Source organism: Thermobia domestica, chromosome 13, assembly GCF_964235325.1.
Source record: "Thermobia domestica chromosome 13, izTheDome1.hap1.1, whole genome shotgun sequence".
In the NCBI taxonomy this organism is placed as follows: Eukaryota; Metazoa; Arthropoda; class Insecta; order Zygentoma; family Lepismatidae; genus Thermobia; species Thermobia domestica.
The window spans coordinates 102,350,457-102,368,903 of NC_137466.1; the positions used below are offsets into that span (position 1 = coordinate 102,350,457).

Consider the following 18,447-nt stretch of genomic DNA (forward strand, 5'->3'; position numbering starts at 1 on the left):
GTATTTATTAATCATCTCGTTTAGCCTTCAGAGGATAATCATGGGATGTTAAACTAAAGATTTCATTTTTAAACTCGAGTAGTTTCTATTTTAATGAGTTCATAGCGAATGAACTAGCATGTCATTGAGTATTAACCGAACGAGAGATCAAAAGCTTATTTTTTCATTATCACTAAGTTTAAGGATAAACAACGGTAAGTTTCTGATCAGTTAGTTTAGTTGTCAATAAAATCAGTCCGTCCATTATGATGAAAAGAACTTGGCTGCAAGTAAAATTATTTATAGAGTTCAGTCTTCTACTATATTGTAACTCAGTGAGAGTTGGACGGCAATGCTGTTGGGGAGTATTGCTATCAAAATTTTAATTGATAGGGTTGCGTGGTTATGGTGCGTTCGTGCAATTTAATCTATGTTACATGAAAGCCGAGTCTCAAAGTTCAAACCTTATTTTCATATAAGATTTGTTTTTATGTGCACATAGATATTACTTATTTCATTGCTTAAATGGACCATTAAAAGTGAAGGCTGGTAATGAGCAAGCCGCATTTGTTTTAAAGTCTTGCCAAAACTTATTCGGATATCTATGAAGTACTTCTGTTCTGAATTTGTAAACATTATTATTATTATTATTATTATTATTATTATTATTATAAGTTCTAAAATAACTAATATCTTTTCGTAAGTGTGGATGATGATTATGCCCAATCAAGTTTTTCATAATTAAAAAAAAAAATCGTAAATACAAGGAATTGATTGTAACAGTCTCATTTCTTCATTTTATTATTGTTATCGCGTAACCCTTTCTGGCTTGGAACAAGAAGTTCAGTGTAGTTGATAAGTTAAGGAAACTAAGAAGGATAACTTGTAGTGTAATCTGATGTTCAGAAAATTCAGGATAATTATCCAAGTAATTCGTAATGACGCCGATAAAATTGTGTATCATTTAAACCTTTTTCTGTCGACGTCATTACGATATAATTTAAACTTAAAATAATAAAAAGCAAATTGAGTTTACAGAAAGGTTTTCACAGTAATTATTCTTGTAACTAGACTACGGGTTTCAACAGGTTCTCTCTAGCAACCTAATTTTTATCTATCATTGACAAAATATCATATTTTAGTAACTCCATTCCATCTTCTAGCAGAGGCATTTGTAAAGTGTTTAATTTTAGTTTTTTTAATTGTTGACTTGAAATTCAAAATTCGGGTATTTCATTTTTGGTTTTCACTATGTACACAAATTGTTATAAAAAGTAAAACACTTTGCCGTATTGTTACAAATGAGTATTTTCATATAACATTCGATAACATAAGCATATGTAATTGTCACGAATTAACTTAGAGCTGAATGAACTTGATACCTAGTCATGGTAGAATTTCAAATCTAAAATTGATCTAACAGCAATATTATTATTTTTCTTTTTACCTATGTCTCTACTGGCAGTTTGTGTAATTAGTCCAATCACGATTCGTAGTCTTCTCAGATAGCATCGGCATATCTCGCAATATTATGATACACATTAGACATTGTACGTGGGAAGCAGTGCGTATTGTAGGCGTAAGCAATAGAGAACCCAGCACACACAATACTGTCCTTTGATTTGTTGTAAATTGACCATAGAATGGTCCAGACATTAACTGGAATTGAGCTTAAAAGCAGATTGCCTAGGTACTCAATACTGTTAACATCTAGTCCTGAGATAAAAGGGCAATGAAATATGAACTGCATTAAAAAAAAAAAAAAAAAAAAAAATGTGGAAGTAAGAATTGAGTTGATTCATTTTTAAACAAATGGAAATTTATTTTAAAAATGTGGAAGCTGCTGATAGGGAGAATGTGTTGACCGTTCAATCAAATATAGTAGATCAAAGTCTGTACAGTATAGTAAGGAAGTGTCTGGTACATTCATTAACACAACAAAATAACATCTAATGTGCTTAACATCTAACAAAGTGAAAACTTGTCGAGAGCAGTTCGTCCTCACCTCTTCAAAAATCAGTGAAAGAAGTAAACTGGGTAAACGTGTTGATATACTATTTTGATCTGTGTTTTACAAGTAGCGTGTGTATGTGAATAAAAAGAATGCGTCCAATTTGTTATTTTTATATAATAGAGTAACTCGTGGTAATAGTGCAATGTTAATAAAGGGCAGAAAGAAAGAAAAAATCTTGGATGTGTATATTATTTCTTCATTGGTGATGGAAGAAAAATGAAATTTTTGAGCTTTACATCCCACGGTAATACTGGCTAGGCTAAAGTTGGTGATAATGAGAAATGAATGAAGTGGTGGAAGGAAACAGAAGAACCCCGAGAAAACCTACGCACAGTGTGTCCACAACCTAGGAGCCCATGCACCAGAGGTGAACGCTCTACCACAGCCATCGCATCCTCTGATGACTGATGAGGTGAGCAAGACCAGCTCTCGGAAACTTTCCACCGTGTTAAATATTGAGGGATTTCAGAGGTTATTTATTGTGTTACCCTATAATATACTTTGTATGATGGAAGTAAAAGTTGTCAGTAATAGAAAGATTTAGCCACCAAAGTTTAACGAACAAGTACTTTGTATTACTGCTGTTACAATAATAAATTAGCAAATCTCATAGTAGCCATGCTTAAACGTTGTAACTTTTCAAAGGAGTGCGGCCCTTTGTTTATTTATTTTAAATTTCATCGCGCTCGTCCCAAAAGTGGTCTCTCCTTCAGTTTACTGCTTGAAAAGTATCAAGAATATTGGCTATTTGTGGCACGTGCTGCAGTTGACCAGTCCAGAAAGCTCACTGCTGGCAACTTGGAGCGTCGCTGCTATACATTTCCATGTTGCTGACAAAAATAGTACAGTAGAGCGTCGATTATCCGAACGTCGGTCAACCGAACGACCGCTTAACCGAACTGTGTACTCGCTCGCACCTGGTACTCTCCCACCCTACAGTCCATCATCCCCCTCACTCCCAAACCAAATTTCCCACAGTAGTCGCCGCACTGAGCCACCGCTGGTGGAACATTGCTTCTAATGGGGTCTTCATAAGGCGCTGCTGACCGACCAAGCCGCCAGTCGCTGTGTTTCAACAATCAGCACACTTCTGTCGGTTTGTCACTGGCTGTAGAAGTAGCGGCAGTATCAAAGCTGTTCACAGCAACAGCTGCGCCAGCTTAGAGTTGAGGAGTGCCGCTCCGCGCATGGCAAATAAACATGTACAGTTCGATTATCCGAACAAACCAGTTTTCCGAACACCCATGTCCCCCAATTACTTCGGATAATCGACGCTCTACTGTACTTCAAAGGAAGGCTTTAAGTGATTGTACGCGAATAATACGTGAAATGATATTCAATAATAATACTTGTATATTACGAGAGTCATACTGAAAGTTTTTAGATACTAATAGCCGTACTACTAAAATGTATCAGGGTTAAAAGCATATGCCCTCTAATGGTGTATTTGTTTAAAAATTAGAAGACTGAAAGTATAGGTTAGTTTGAGTCTGTCAATTAGCAGCAACTGAGCTCGAGGACGTGATTTTCGTGCAATGGTCTTTTACGACTTTATGGTTTAAACCAAGAGCAGTGCCAGGATCGTTTAGTGTGTGTTTCGGGGCCTCTCTGCCCCCTCACGCACAACCGTTTTTAGTTGGTTTTCAGAATTTAAAGGATCTATCCGGGCGCCTTAGTACCACAGTTATGGAAGAAAATGACGCAGCAGTAAGAAATTTTGTAAGAAAACCATATCACGTACGAGGAAATTCAGTCAACCTTGAAGATTAGATCAACTGCAGCCTAGTTTTGTATTTATTCTGTAATAACTTACATACTTTATTACGAAATAAATAAGTTATTACAAAATAAATATAAACATTATTTAAAATGCAGTTAACAAGGAAACACAGCATGATAAGTCATCAATTACCGTTGAGTTCATTTTTCTTGTTACCTGAATCAAGATTTTTGAGTAATTCCAATTCTAGTCACACTGTAATTTCTGTGGATGGCAACACTGAAAATTCTTCCGATTCGTATTTTCGGGTGTAGAATAATCTATTATTGTGATAAGTTACATTTCATTCTCTCCTTTTATTTACGAAAAACTGGCGAAAGAAAAACTGTTAGCTTTTGAAAAATATTTAGTAGTCCTCCCGTAAGTATTTCTTGAAATGTAAACAAGAAAAAAAAATCCCTATTTTCGTTGTATTTAATTTAAAAAAAAAGAAAAAGTTTGTGGGAAGTACGCAGTGTATAAGGCTTCAGTCATTGTTATGGCTTCTCAGTGCAGAAGCCATAGGAAGGCATCGTTTGTGAATATGGATTACAGATTAAGTCTAATTAATTTCAACCTGGTAGTGCAACTAGAATTACTTAGAAAGGAAACTTAAGGAAAAAAACTCCCAAGTTGCCAACTACTAGCGAGTGAAAAAGCTGACATGCCTTAAAGGGAGTTGTGCAAATAAATTTGGCATTATTCCTTCGACCTGATTACATTTTAAAGTAGCTCTTTCCTCTGGCATACGACAAGAAAAGGGCTGGCTCCTTTTTGCGTTCTTAGCTGCCAGCTATGCATGCACAGTGTCCCTCAAGTAGTTGGATCATCATAGAAGACTTACATTCATTACCTACAGAATGATACGATATCGTTGCATGATACCGTCACTAGAGTGTAATTTGCCTAGTTTAACGATCTGTTTACCAAGTTTGAAAATTACATTATTATCCGAGTGAAGTGTGTGTATTCCACTGCCTACAAACCATTTTTAATAAAACCGTAATTTAGAATTGCTGGTATTAATGTGGAAATGGCTGTTTCATAATCAAGGTTTTAATGTTGAAAATAATGCGCATACTACATATTTTACCGATAAATATTTTGGTGAACATGCAAGTATTGATTCCACTACAATTGATGTCAGTATTTCTAAGAGTTAATTGAAGGCAATTATCATCTGTAGAAGTGATGGAGGAAAGCATCATTGTAATAAATGTCACAGAACAGTCTAATGCCATACTCCCCTGCTCCTTAAGTACTCACAGCAATTTGATACGGTCATCAAATAAGTACTAATAAAAATTGATCATGTAGTAGTTGACATTAGAAAATTTTAAGTGATATTAACAAAAAGTTCTAGGTATCGTCAAATATTCGTGAACAAGAAAACACTTGGAAATTACTTGCATTTTGTAATAAGCACAAATTCTTGCGAATGATTTTGAACCATAATTGTATCTTCTATGTTTTTGCGTCAGACTAGTTTCTGTGCCATTATAAAAATTAAAAGCTACTAAATTAAGAAACTGAATATTTAAATACTGGTACTCTTCTTCGGGAATAGAAGAGTTCTTTTCAGCATCTGATTCAGACCATCTTTCGATATTCTGTCCTCTAGCTAAAAATTGTTCTCTATAAATTTGATTTGATTAGAAGAAACTAGGATTAAAATATGTGAAGAATTTGTCTTGACTATAAAGGTGGAACCACTTGTATATAAAGCAACTACGACGAATTTGCGAGAGATTGTATAAAATTGATAATTTCTTTCTTCTCAGGTTTTATAGAGAGTTGATCATCTTCCAGCATAGTACGGATTTAGGTAAAGAACTCCCGTGATAATTATGTAATGGAAGTGTCTGATAGAATTGTAATTAGTTTTTTTTTTTAATCCTTGCATTACAAAATTCTATATCACAACTTGAAATCATATCCGTACTTTACATATTAATGCATTACGTAGATAAATAATGTTCCCTATTTCCTAAAAAGGGAGTTTTCGTATGTCACTTTGTCGGCAAAGACGCTATATGAGACTTGGGCCTACGGTTTGAGGAGGATCAGAATCTGGGACCGTGTACATCAAATCTGCGTGCGCCAGTCGCTAAACCAGTGGGGAGGGCGTAGTGTGTAACATGGGACTTCTAGTTACACTGATTGTGCAAGATTCTTTTTGTGGCGTGGCGTTAAAATGTAATAACAGTACATACGTTAATAATTTCCTCCAGAAAAAGTAACTGTCAATTATTGGTAATGCATGGCAGTTTTTTGCGCTACAAAGAGCTATTTTCTTTCGATTTTCTCAAAATTACGCGTAAGAAATTACTTTTAAACGTGTCATTTTTGTTCAACTCGAAGTGATTACAGATTTATTAAACAAAACGTAAAGTTAATTTTACTCATCTTAACCACATAGTATAGTAATATTGTTTATACCATAATGAAGAATTTAATAAATGTATAGTTCTGCCCCAGTATCGCCTCATAAGTGGCATAATCCTCGTGCGGCACCATTTTTTTTATATAGTATTTTCCTTTAATTTTGTGGAAAATCACTCACGAACTTGGTGCTGCGGTGGCTCAGTGGTAGAACATTCACCTCTGATGCTTGGGGTCCCGGGTTCGATCCTAGCCCCCGCCAAGTGAACTTTGTGGTGGACAAACACCGTGTGCGTGGGTTTCCTCGGGGTTCTCCCGTTTCCTCCCACTTTCTTCATTCCATCATTTCATTCATTACTCATCATCAGTCTCTCCTTTAGTCTCACCGGCATAACCATGAGACGTAAAATTCAAAGATTTCATTTCATTTTTTCACTCACTAGCTTTTATACACGCATATCATTTTATTCAGCTCATGATCTATACTTGGTATGTCTTATTTCTAATTTTTTTACATGTTAATATTGTAGAACTCTTGAGTTATACTGTGTATAAGAAAAAAGCGTGTACCCAACTCTCTTAACTAATTTCTGGTAACTTGTGATATCCACAGAATCACATAAGTTTTACATAATTAGAAATTCTACTCAAATTGGTAATCCCTTCCGATCGAAATAATATTTGTACAGTAGGTCGATTTTTGTTGCGAAATATACATGTCAAGAGTGCAAATAATAATAATATGAAATTTTAAAGAAATAAAAATATAAAACCACGAGATAATTCTTATTTAAAACTAGTGATGTAGCCAACCTTTACGTGCTCACTCATTCTATTTAGGGACATTTTGTTGTAAATAGCTTAAAAGCTCTGTGTTTTTGACTCTTACTTTCATTAGTATGAGAAAGAAGTCTCTTTCAGCGTCCAGGAAAAAATCGTAAATAACTTAAGTATTTTAGTAAAATGTGAGTTGTCTGGGTGTGTCCATTTGCTGGATGCTTTTCAATGATATTCAAAGAATATAAAATGTAGGTGGGCCGGAGATCGAACCAAATAGTCCATGAGCCAGATAATATCTTGGTACCATCCGGAGGAGGGGAAAATCCCGCAATACTTTTTGAACAGATACGTGGTCCAGTATATAAAAACTGCTTGGTGGACTTTCGTTCGGCACAGCTTTATACCAAATATGACATCAATATGGCCGCCTACTAATTTCACCATATCAATTTTAAACGATTATGATTACACTATCGTTCAAGGTAGAAACTTAATTCTTGCTTTATTTTCGAGAATATACTCCAGGCCTACATTTTAATACCAAAACGTTCCTAATCGTTGCCGTCAGTTTTGAAATATAGTGCCTGAAAGTGGAGAAATGTCATGGTCACACGGTTTTAGCTTTGTATTACAATATTCATACTGGCATTAAGCACACATTAAAAAATTAAAAAAAAAAAAAAAAAAAAACGTTCTTAGATTGGAGATCCATGTACAATAAATATCACTTGGTTCACCCTCACTGGAAGGACATCAAGAGGTTGTCTAGCTCACGGTACTAGTACTCTTAACATGTTGCATGCAATATTGGAGGGTAGTCATTACAATATTGGAGTTAGACTGCTTAAGTTGCTCTATGAAGCCTTGAAAAAGATTGACATGGAGAGACTTTCTTAAATAGATTGAAATAAATAACCAAAACGCAATCAAGATCTTAATAACGCTATCACCGAGATTGAATTACTTCGTGACAATGAGTCCCGAGAAGTTACGAGGTGTATTAGAGAATGTATCTAGTATTCGCATTCTGAATCTCCTCAAGGATTACCAGGAATTCTTTCGAAACGAGAATGGTGATTTATCCTCATTTGGGATGCAGATTGTTCGTGGCCTATTTAGTTTCTAGAGAAGGGAGATTATTCCATGGTGTTTTGTATATGATAGACAAAATTACTATAGATATCTACCGGTTTACTGCCTTGAAATGACTAGGCTGCAAATTGACCACCAGCAGTTGTATGATCACTTCACCAAAGGAGGGTTCTCTGTACAGCTTGGATGAAGCAGTCCTTTTGCAAGAATGCCAGTTGACCAGGCAATAGAGGACAGTTAAAAAGACACTCAAACCGCCGGTGGAGTTAAAAGGATATAGTCTTTGTACAGGTGCAGTGACCAGGTATTACATAACAGCATAGTACAGAGCATAACAGCAGAGCATATATATAAAAAGAGGTCGTTTGTCACATGCTGATCTTGAATTTCTAGGATACAGACGGATTAAATGAATGTACAGTCACTTTACACAATGGAGAACAGTTGTAGAAATCCTTTGATGGTTCAGAAGACTTGTCATTATCGACTGGCATAGTTGCTACTACCGAAATTGGAAAAGATCTAAAAGCCAAAGAGAAGGGGGACAATTGCTTTTATCAATTTTTAAAAAAGACAGAATGAAATCCAATGAGGTCTTCACCAAATTCCATTGACATATAATTTTCAGTTATATCCAAACGTCCAAGAAGAACGTTGAGAATTTAGAATAAGGAAATTGTTTTGAGAGCTAAGATATTTGGCCATATGATCTTAGTAGCTGGAGAGAGAAAACAGGACATGAGATTAGTTCTACAACATCCATTAGGATCACTTCCATGGGCTTTGGAATATTGTGATGGAACCATGAAGAAAACAAACAAGGTTACTCTTTGCAGATATCCTGAGAAAAAAGTGTCAGCTGCAGAAAACATACCGAAACCATCAGCCTGTAATTGATGGGATGTGTCTTGTTCACAGGATTAACTGAGAGCAAAAGACTTGAAGAGGTATCAAAGAGCATATTAGCAACAGCCTTGCTAGCTGGATCAGACAGCGACAGAATTGACGTTGTATTCGATGTATGACTACAAATTCATAAAGAATGCAGAGAGGATTAATCAGAGGTCCACTTCTGTTTTGCTGTACAAAAACATAATGTCCAATCAAAATATCAAATAGTGGAAAAGGTTACTTGTTCTGCAAGTAAAAGAGCACTCGTCGAGTTTCTTGTTAAAAACTGAAAATCTCCCACATATCTCCAGAAACTTGATGATACAGTTTTTTGTCACGTTGAAAGACGAATGCATAAAACTAACTGGCAAAGAAAGTATGATTTGTGAAGATCTTCAGACGTCTCAGGAAGCTGACACCCGAATGCTTCTGCATGCAAAATTGCAAGTGTTGATCGCCCATCTGTGATCACTGTGTCTGATGACACAAATGTTCTTGATCTCAGCCTTTTTCTTTAGTGAACATATTTGTAGTGCATTCATAAAGTGTGGCACTAAAACAGAGAAAACTATATTGATGTGAAACGGGTTGCCTCCTCATTGGGGAAAGATGTATGCAGAAGTCTTTGTTGGTTTCCATTCATTCGCTGGTTGATTCAGTCAGTGCATTTAGTGGCCGTGAGAAGGTTGAAGGTCACTCCTTGGAGGAAGAAGGTTGGAGGTTTATTCATATAAATACTGTTCAATACTGCCTCGTAAATATTTTGTACCTTTACTATGTAAGTAGTTACGTCGTTTACGGTTACATAAGCAATTCATATTCGCTTAGTAAATTTTACTGTGTATGCAGGTTTGCTTAATTTCCTTTAATCTTTAAGGCAGATTGCAATTGTAGATCTACAAATGCAATAAATTATAACTACATATTTGTGCCAAAATCAATATCACAAGGTTTCGTTCATATCGGATAATAAAAGTCAGAGCTATATGCTGAGAACGTAATATTTCTGATAGGCTGTTTAAATTCTTAGAAACCTACATATAGCAGTGCATAAAATGAATTATTTCCATTACGTGTAAAGATACAGTTACGATTCAGGTGTCGTTCGAAAGCTCTTGAAATGCACAACATTGTTTATTTCGTGGTGTTTTTTGTGTAAATGTAGCAGTTTCGTAGTTATTCGCCATTAAAGAATGCGATTGAATGTGTGACCATGACATTTCTCCACTTTTAGGCACTATATTTTAAACTGGCGGCAACGATTAGGAACGTTTTGGTATTAAAATGTAGGCCTGGAGTATATTCTCGAAAATGAAGCAAGAATTAAGTGTCTACCTTGAACGATAGTGTAATTATAATCGTTTAAAATTGCTATGGTGAAATTAGTAGGCGGCCATATTGATGACTTCATATTTGGCACAAAGCTGTGCCGAACGAAAGTCCACCAAGCAGTTTTGACATACTGGACCACGTATCTGTTCAAAAAGTATTGGGGGATTTTGCCCCCCGGATGGTACCGTTGACCAGATTTTAGGGGTCTGGCTCATGGACCAAAAACCTTTTTCTCTTCCTTTCCACATAATTGTACTTTGTTTTAGAATGTTATCTTCTGTAAACGTGTTTACAATAAGTCACTGACCGATAAATTTACCTACGTATTCGAAAACTGACATAAAGTTTCAGAAGAAACCATATATCAAAATTCAGTGTAGGGATCAGCAAAAAAGCAAACAGTGTGTGCGAATGCGGTGATCATTATTTCACTGAATTTTCGTTGAACTCGTTCTTGTACTGGGATCAGGTGTAAGGAGAATCGGGTGCTGCTGCTTACTTTCTTATGTAGGGTACTGGTTTTCTGCGCATGTAAATAAATAAAATGGTATTCTTTAACTGTCAAAAGATGTTATGATCATAGCAAATTAACTAGTAATGTTTTTTTGTACTATAAGGTTCGGTTAAGTTTAGGTAGAACCTACCATAAAATAGACTTCATCAGATTAGCTACTACTATTATTTACGCAGTGCACCCCGATGTTACTAACTTAATTCGTTCCGTAGCGCTGTTACTAAACCGATATTATTTTTTCCCCATTGAAATTAATGCAAATACGATCAATCCGTTGTAGTCACATGAACATGGTATTATATGTGGTTTTACATTTTTAAGTGGTGGTTTCCGCTGATGAATATAGAATGAAAATAACACTATCCTTTCTAAAGACAGATAAGAAACACCAAATTAAGCTAAATAGTCTGAGCAAAGTAGTTGTTGAAAACAAAACTGACAGATAATGCTTACGGCAAATCCGTTTAGCGAATGATTAGACTATAAAATTTATAAATAAGAGCAGAAAATACAGCAGAACAGTAGAGTACAAATTTTTCTTTCTTTTATATTTTTAAAATTTTATTATTTTGAAAGAAAGTCAACCGTATATTTCACTTATTTCCCGACGTATCTTCTATTTCGGATAGATTCAATACCGGGTAAAAGATAGGATAAATGAATATCAGTTTTCTGGAGTTTTATTTTAATTGAGCTGATTTTTGAGTTTAACGTCCCTTTTAGCAGGGAGGCTGTATGAGAAGTGGACCTACTGATTAATGTGGAATCCGAACTACATGAGCTCATACCGGGAATCGACCCCGCGTCTCCCACACCAGGTTTAAGTAAACAGTTCAGTTAATTGGTGGATGGTGCTTTTGTTTCACATAGATAAACATAAATCACAATACTACAAACCGTGCAACAAAAGCTGGCCTCCTGACAAATCAATATTCCAAGTACTATTATTGTCCATACGGTCCTGTTATATTTTTACGATTATAAAATTATGACTTGTTAAATGTGCTAATTTGTTGCCAGAGCTGCTGTCTGTTGCAGAGCCTTTGGCAATAGCACCACCAATACTCAGCGTGTTCCGCGCAACTGTCAGAAGCCAGCTCTTGTTGCACGGATAATAGTGCAGAAGTAATTGTCAGAAATAAATATAAAAGTGTTAATAATTATGAAATTTAGTTAGTTTTCAATATGGACTTAATCCTCATATATATTTCACATTTCATCCCACCACTCACTTGATATCAGTTATAACGTGTTCGTATTTGCATGTAGACTACTACTTGCACTATTGTAACTTATATGATTTTTTGTTAAAGACTGAACTTCACTGATGATGATTTAAGTGTATTGTTTTAGTAATTTGTGAGATCCATGTGTTAGAGGTACTTTTAAGAGTTTCAAACTCTGGGATGGGTTTTGTTTATATATAAAATAAGTAGTAGTTTCCTCTTCTGGGGATGCGATCGCCCCCCCTCCCTCCCTGGATCCGCCCCTGCACCGTCGTTACCTAGTGATCGGCTTGGCGTAAAAGCTACCTATTTTAATATTGTCTGTGAATTATTTTGTTTGTTATGTAGTTTTCCTTCCATAGAGCATGTAACTAGTCTTTTTTTTTTTTTTTTTTTTAATAATTATTTCCTCCCCTACTTGACTAACGTGTCTAATTGATTTTACATTCGACTGATTTGTTCCAACCTTATCCATCCATACATAATGACATACATTTTGGATGTAGCCGTCTCGTTTCCCTTTTCCGTAACATTTATTCTGTTGCTCCGCTTAGCGTAGTCGCTTTCCTTTGGTGCTTGCTTTCCTAGGCTCGATTCCCGGTACACACACTCGGTCGAAACAAGTGTAAAAGCTCTTTCAGACTAGCCATGTTAAGTGGGGTTTCCTCATTCACGCTAGGCAAATGTCTGTGTTGATACCTAACACAATGGTTCCAAGCCGCTTCTTTCCTTCCCCCATTCCTTTCTTCCTCTCCCAATTCCCCGGATAGTGTAATTATCGAGGGATGTCATTCCTGATACGTGACACATTGCTATAGCTGCCCGCTCTACATATAATACACTAACACTTTTATAAGCATTTTTGACTATTAATTACCTATAAAGTTATTTAATTTCCTAAAACTTATTTCACAATTTTTCTTTTTTGTATTGCATATTGCATACCTAGAGCTAACAGTAAAACTTAACATCGAAAACCAGTCTTTTTATCATCATTTTAAATTTGCAACTAACGATTTTTAAGCAAAATTAAGAATTATCTGCAAAGCAAGTACACTTAATTCTCCTACCGAAATACAATCTTTCTCAGTAAACTCCTGTAAATGAAATATTATGTAATTGTAGTTTCATCCCCTCGATTATACTTTTTAGACCAGCGTTTCTCAACCTTTTTCAACTTGAGGCACACTACGGGTGTAACTTGAATTCTCGCGGCACTCTCATAGATATTATTATTATTATTATTATTATTATTATTATTATTATTATTATTATTATTTGCAAATATAAAATGCGATGTTTTTTTGTGATTACTGATCTCCTCACAGAGATGAAAGCTCGATCACTGGTTTTCCCCTATGCCAATTCATTATGCTTATTTTTTTTCTTCTAATTTTAAATAGAAAACAATTGCAATGAAATATATATGACTCAGATTTTTAAAAATACGCTTTCTTTTTCGAAAACTGTATCCAACCTTTCAATAAGAACGAAGATCACTAAATAACAAACGAACAAACAAAGGTCTTGTACTTTTAACTTTGCTGTTTTAACCAAAACCGGTGCAATTGTTGCAATCACACAGCTTGCGATGCGTCGAAGTCAAAACACACCTGTTGAACAAAGTGTTGTTTTGTCATTCACTTGCGAATGAGTGCTCTACGAACGTTCACTTGAAGCGTAACATAGCAGCTAACCGTGGAAATATGTACGAGCCGAAATACTGTCTGCTACACAGTAATTGATGTAGAATAATATATTACAATTACAGTAATTTTTTCCATGTTAGAAATTCATAGTAATGTGAAATACAAAATATACATTTTTTTTTCCTATGTCTTGCAATTTGGTTACTATAGAATTAATAATTTTGTTGCGATTTCCTCGCGGCACACCGGTTGGGAAACGCTGTTTTAGACTATAAGATGGATAACTAAAGAAAGTGAATGTTTGATTATAAAAATGGTAAAATGATAATATGGGAGAAAACGACAGTACCCCGAGGAAACCCGCAAACACGATAAAAATTTGAAATTATCACTTTTGTTGTATAATGCGTACTTACATAAAATTAGAAAGAATAGTCAACGCACCTGCGTATTATTGGTATTTACATTTTATAAGGCCAAAAAAAAAAAAAAAATCAACTGGTGTTACCTTAATTTTTCATATGTAACTTGTAGTATTATTTCTGCAATTTTCATGTTTACAGGAAGTGTACCAATATTGTGTGTGGTAACTCTAAATACTACGACGAAAGTTTGAATACACACAGTTCGTTACAGAGCTACTTTTTTGGTTTAGTGATTAGCATGTTTTACTAGTGTTTATTCCAGTGATACTCAAGCAGTTGGATATTTTGCAATGAATAAAATTGTTTCAATTTTAATATGTGCATGATGATTTCAAGTACTGTTCAATTTGATCTAAGGCTCCTAGGTGACACCATAGGATTCCTCGCGACGTGCAAAGCTGCTAGACCGAGCTCGGCCATCAAACAGCGATCTTTTTTCCTTCGACAATGCACTTGCCCCCAAATTTAGTTCAGATACCGCCAGGGTTACTGAGAAATAAAAAAAACACGTACAAGGCGTGCCTGTCTCTGGCCAAGCTATCAAATACAGCGATCTTTGTTCCGTAGACGATGAGCTACTTATCTAGCAAATTCGGTTTAGGTCCGGTAAGTAGTTACAGAAAAATAAAATGATACACGTCTGAAGTGAAACTATAAGCTTCGTATGTCTACACCGGGTGCTAATAAATGCCAGGTATAAGCAGTACATTGACTCCATTCTTTTATTTTCCACGGACACTGTTATCCTGTATCAAACAATCAAATCAGGGACCACTCGTACCAGAGGTAAGCGCTCTGCCACTCTCTCCCCTCAAACTTTTCTTTACTACAATATTTCTTGAAAATACTTGTTGAAAAAAGTTGGCGAATGATAATTGTCATATTTCCCTTCGCAATTGTATTTCCGTGTTGTTTTCCTGCTATTCTCACTTACTTGCCGGCTAAAAGGGAGTTGCCACGTTCGAAGAACTTGTAGCGGTCATCAAAATAATTTTGAAATCCTACCATATTTCACCATGTACAGATAGTCTTGAAAGGGTCATAAAACATTTTTTCCTTCTTGCAAGAAGTTGAACAGTGTGCAGCTTTCTGGGACGTCTTGCTTGCTACCTGCTATCGCCCTCCCGCTTTCATAAAGGAAAAACCAGTTTCGCCGCTTCCGAAACAACGGATTCTTTTGTACAGGGAGGGGGAGTGCAGTGCTGCATAGGTGGAAATACCTTTCTTGCATTCAAGAAATTGTAATATGAGCACAGTAAATAGAAAGATTGGGTTTCAAGATTTTTTTTTTTTTTTTTTTTTTATGACAGCTACAAGTTCTTGTAAAGTGACAAGGCCTCTTAATATACAAATTCTTTATTGAACTCCCTCTTGGCTAAATGGTTAGCGACCGAGGGAGACCTGGATCAGATACCACGTTAAGCTTTAGCTCCGCGTGTTAATGGAGATTCGGTGCTGAAAGGGACGCTAAATTCCAATCCAACCGACCAACGAGAAATATTTTACTTCGTTCCGTCTCAATCTTTACCATTCCTATCAGAATCCCGTTAATCATTTCGAAAGCAATTTTTGAATCAGCGAACATTCAAATTGAGTAAGCCGCTAGCATCTCTAGTACCTTTCCCCCCTCTTAAATTCAAGTTGTTCCTCTTCAGCTTCGTGTTTGTCCTGCCATATTATCTTCCATTCAACATTCGTTGTAGAATTTTTGCTGGGTATGAACTTAATAGTTGTAACTTTCTTTTACATTCGATTTCTCAGCCAGGAATTACAAATTCGGGGCATTTTTTCGGCTCCCCCTTTATTTTTAATTAACACAATTGATATTTTTATCTGGACCGGTTACCTTTCCATTTTTCATCGAGAGTTTTCACGGAATCAAAGACTACATGGTCAATTTGTACTTCATGCTTTTATTTAAGGTATCTGTTTCAGCTGCTCCAAAACTTCACTTCGCTTGCACAGAGTCTTTCCAGTTTAAGTTTCTAATTGTTTATTTCACTGTGGCCCCATTTTTCTCTTTATAATTTATCTGCCATCATACTTTTATCTGTAGTACTCTTTTCGGGCTTGTCACTTTTCCTTCGCAATTCTTTATTTCCTATACATTCTTCATTATATTTCACTCTACTTGTTTTGCAGATCTTTTCTTTCGCTCACTTTCTTCAACTTTTATTTTAATGAATTCGGTTTAAAAAATAGGTACGATTTGTTAAACTTGATTTATCAATATACAGGAAAGACTAACAATTATTATATTCCATAGTTTATAACCAATTCGCATAACTGACTGACGCACGCACACACACACACACACATATATATATATATATATATATATATATATATATATATATATATATATATATATATATATAAAATCAGAATCCATCTTCCAATCGGGACCGCGATGGCTCAGTGGTAGAGCGTTCACCTCTAGTCCCTGGTTCTATCCCAGCTCGCGCCAAGTAAACTTTGTGGAGGACAAACACCGTGTGCGTGGGTTTCCTCGGGGTTCTCCCGTTTCCTTTCACTTTCTTCATTCCACCGTTTCATTCATTTCTCATCACTGTCTCCTTTAGCCTAGCCGGCATATTCGTGGGACGTAAAACAGTTTCATTTCATTTTCGACTTTCAATTAGTTTCCCAAAATTTTCCGCTTTCTACCGTGTAAATTCGCTGTCCCAATTTCTTTCGAAACGTCATTGATCCTAGTGGAAAATACCTTCAGCAAATAAATAAATTCAGTTTAGAAGTAGATATGAGAATTCCAGTAATTTTTCTTTCCTTAAGATGATGAATTGTGGTACATTGCCTTGTATTCACGTAACGTGTTTTTTGACTTTAAAGAAGTTCTGCATATTTCCGTATTCTGTTTTTAAAAGGAATAATACATGTCTTTCGTTAGTCAAGTACTTAGCATACTTGTATTTGCGCGTGATCCAGGGTTGGATTATCGATGAAATGTTTTCATTAATTCCTGGTTATATGTCGGATATGAAAGTAGTAAATACAAGAAATAATTTTATAAAGGGGAGGGATATAAACTCTAGCTCTTCAGTTTTACACAATCTAGGAAGTCTCCTCTTCATGTGCTGTGTGTGCTCTTTTCTGGCGAAAGCTTGTTGGTTCGGGTTCGATCTCGGTGGGGCCTAAAAGTTGACTCCACTCTAAATGGCATGTCCTGTCTCCTGGCTCTAGTGCTGAAAAGGAGCATTAAACTCGGATTAACCAATCAATTATATGATTGAATCGCTAGTAAAACTTGCGGTATTACAGTTTACAAAACCGAAACAATTGAAGTTTACAATATGTAAATAAGTAATTCGGAACTAGCTTCATTTCGTTCGTACGTGTTCCTTGTGTTAATTGCTCAAGTCTTGTTATTCTTTGTCTATAGTTCATTCTTTTTAAGTATGTTTTATACTAATAAGTTACCAAAGTAGTGTGGGTAGTGGAGAAGCATAATGAAATTAATATTAAAATAAACGAATCTTTATTAGATATATATAGAACACGATGGTACATCAAACCAGAAGATAAATTGGTTGTATTTAAACATGGTGGAATTACCAAAGTAGTTTTTTGATACAAGTTTCTGACATTAAACACTGACGATAATATAATCCATGGAAACATTACATAAAAAAGATAATAATTTCACAAAACTTAACTCCCTATCATAATTGTTAGATCATGACCTAAATTTCGGTAGGTAGCAAAATTTTCTTCTACACTAAAAGATAAGATACAGTTTTCATATATAACAATAAATGGGAGTGAATAAGACAACATAATTAATGCTTTTCGAAACAGTCAGTAATTTAAATTGTTTATTTTAGTATTGTGCTATCAGTTTAAACATAATTTTCAATAAAATTTATACATTAAAGAAAGGAGGGGGGAGCTTGAGGTATGTAGAAAGGTGTAAGAATACTGTGCTAAAAGTTCATAACCTATCGTGCTCTTAATGTATTTGTTTGCAGAATTTATTCTTAAAGACAGCATTTTCTTTAGAAATAAATTTGAGAAGCACGAATTATTGACATTTAGACGCAATGTTCTTTTTACTGTTCTAAAAATTTCATGAAGAACTTTTTATTGGGTATAAAACGAAAAAAATAATTACCTGAACTTTTGAAATTGATCGCAATAAAAACCATATTTCTCTATTTCGTTATCACAAATAAAAATGAAGTAAAAAAAAAGGATAGTTCGAATAAAACGTATTTAATATATTGTTTTAAATAGCACTACTATTTAGAAGTAAACATTTAGTTTCTCAATTGTGGAAGCGTTTTAAAAATGTTCCTCTTGAAGTAATCTTCTTTCTTTCTTCTTTCTTCCTAAAATCTCGAAGCATTAGTAGATGACTGCAGCATAAGCTATGGTTATGTCCCGATA

General features: G+C 35.2%; 2 protein-coding genes across 8 annotated transcripts in view; one reads left to right on the forward strand and one right to left on the reverse strand.

The window, feature by feature from the left end:
• The window catches only part of msi (RNA-binding protein musashi), a 1,174,907-nt gene that overhangs the window by 1,148,562 nt on the left and 7,898 nt on the right, over positions 1 to 18,447 (forward strand). The window lies entirely within an intron of this gene.
• Positions 1 to 18,447, reverse strand: part of LOC145668402 (cytochrome c oxidase associated subunit FA4L3-like) — a 326,595-nt gene that overhangs the window by 25,587 nt on the left and 282,561 nt on the right. The window lies entirely within an intron of this gene.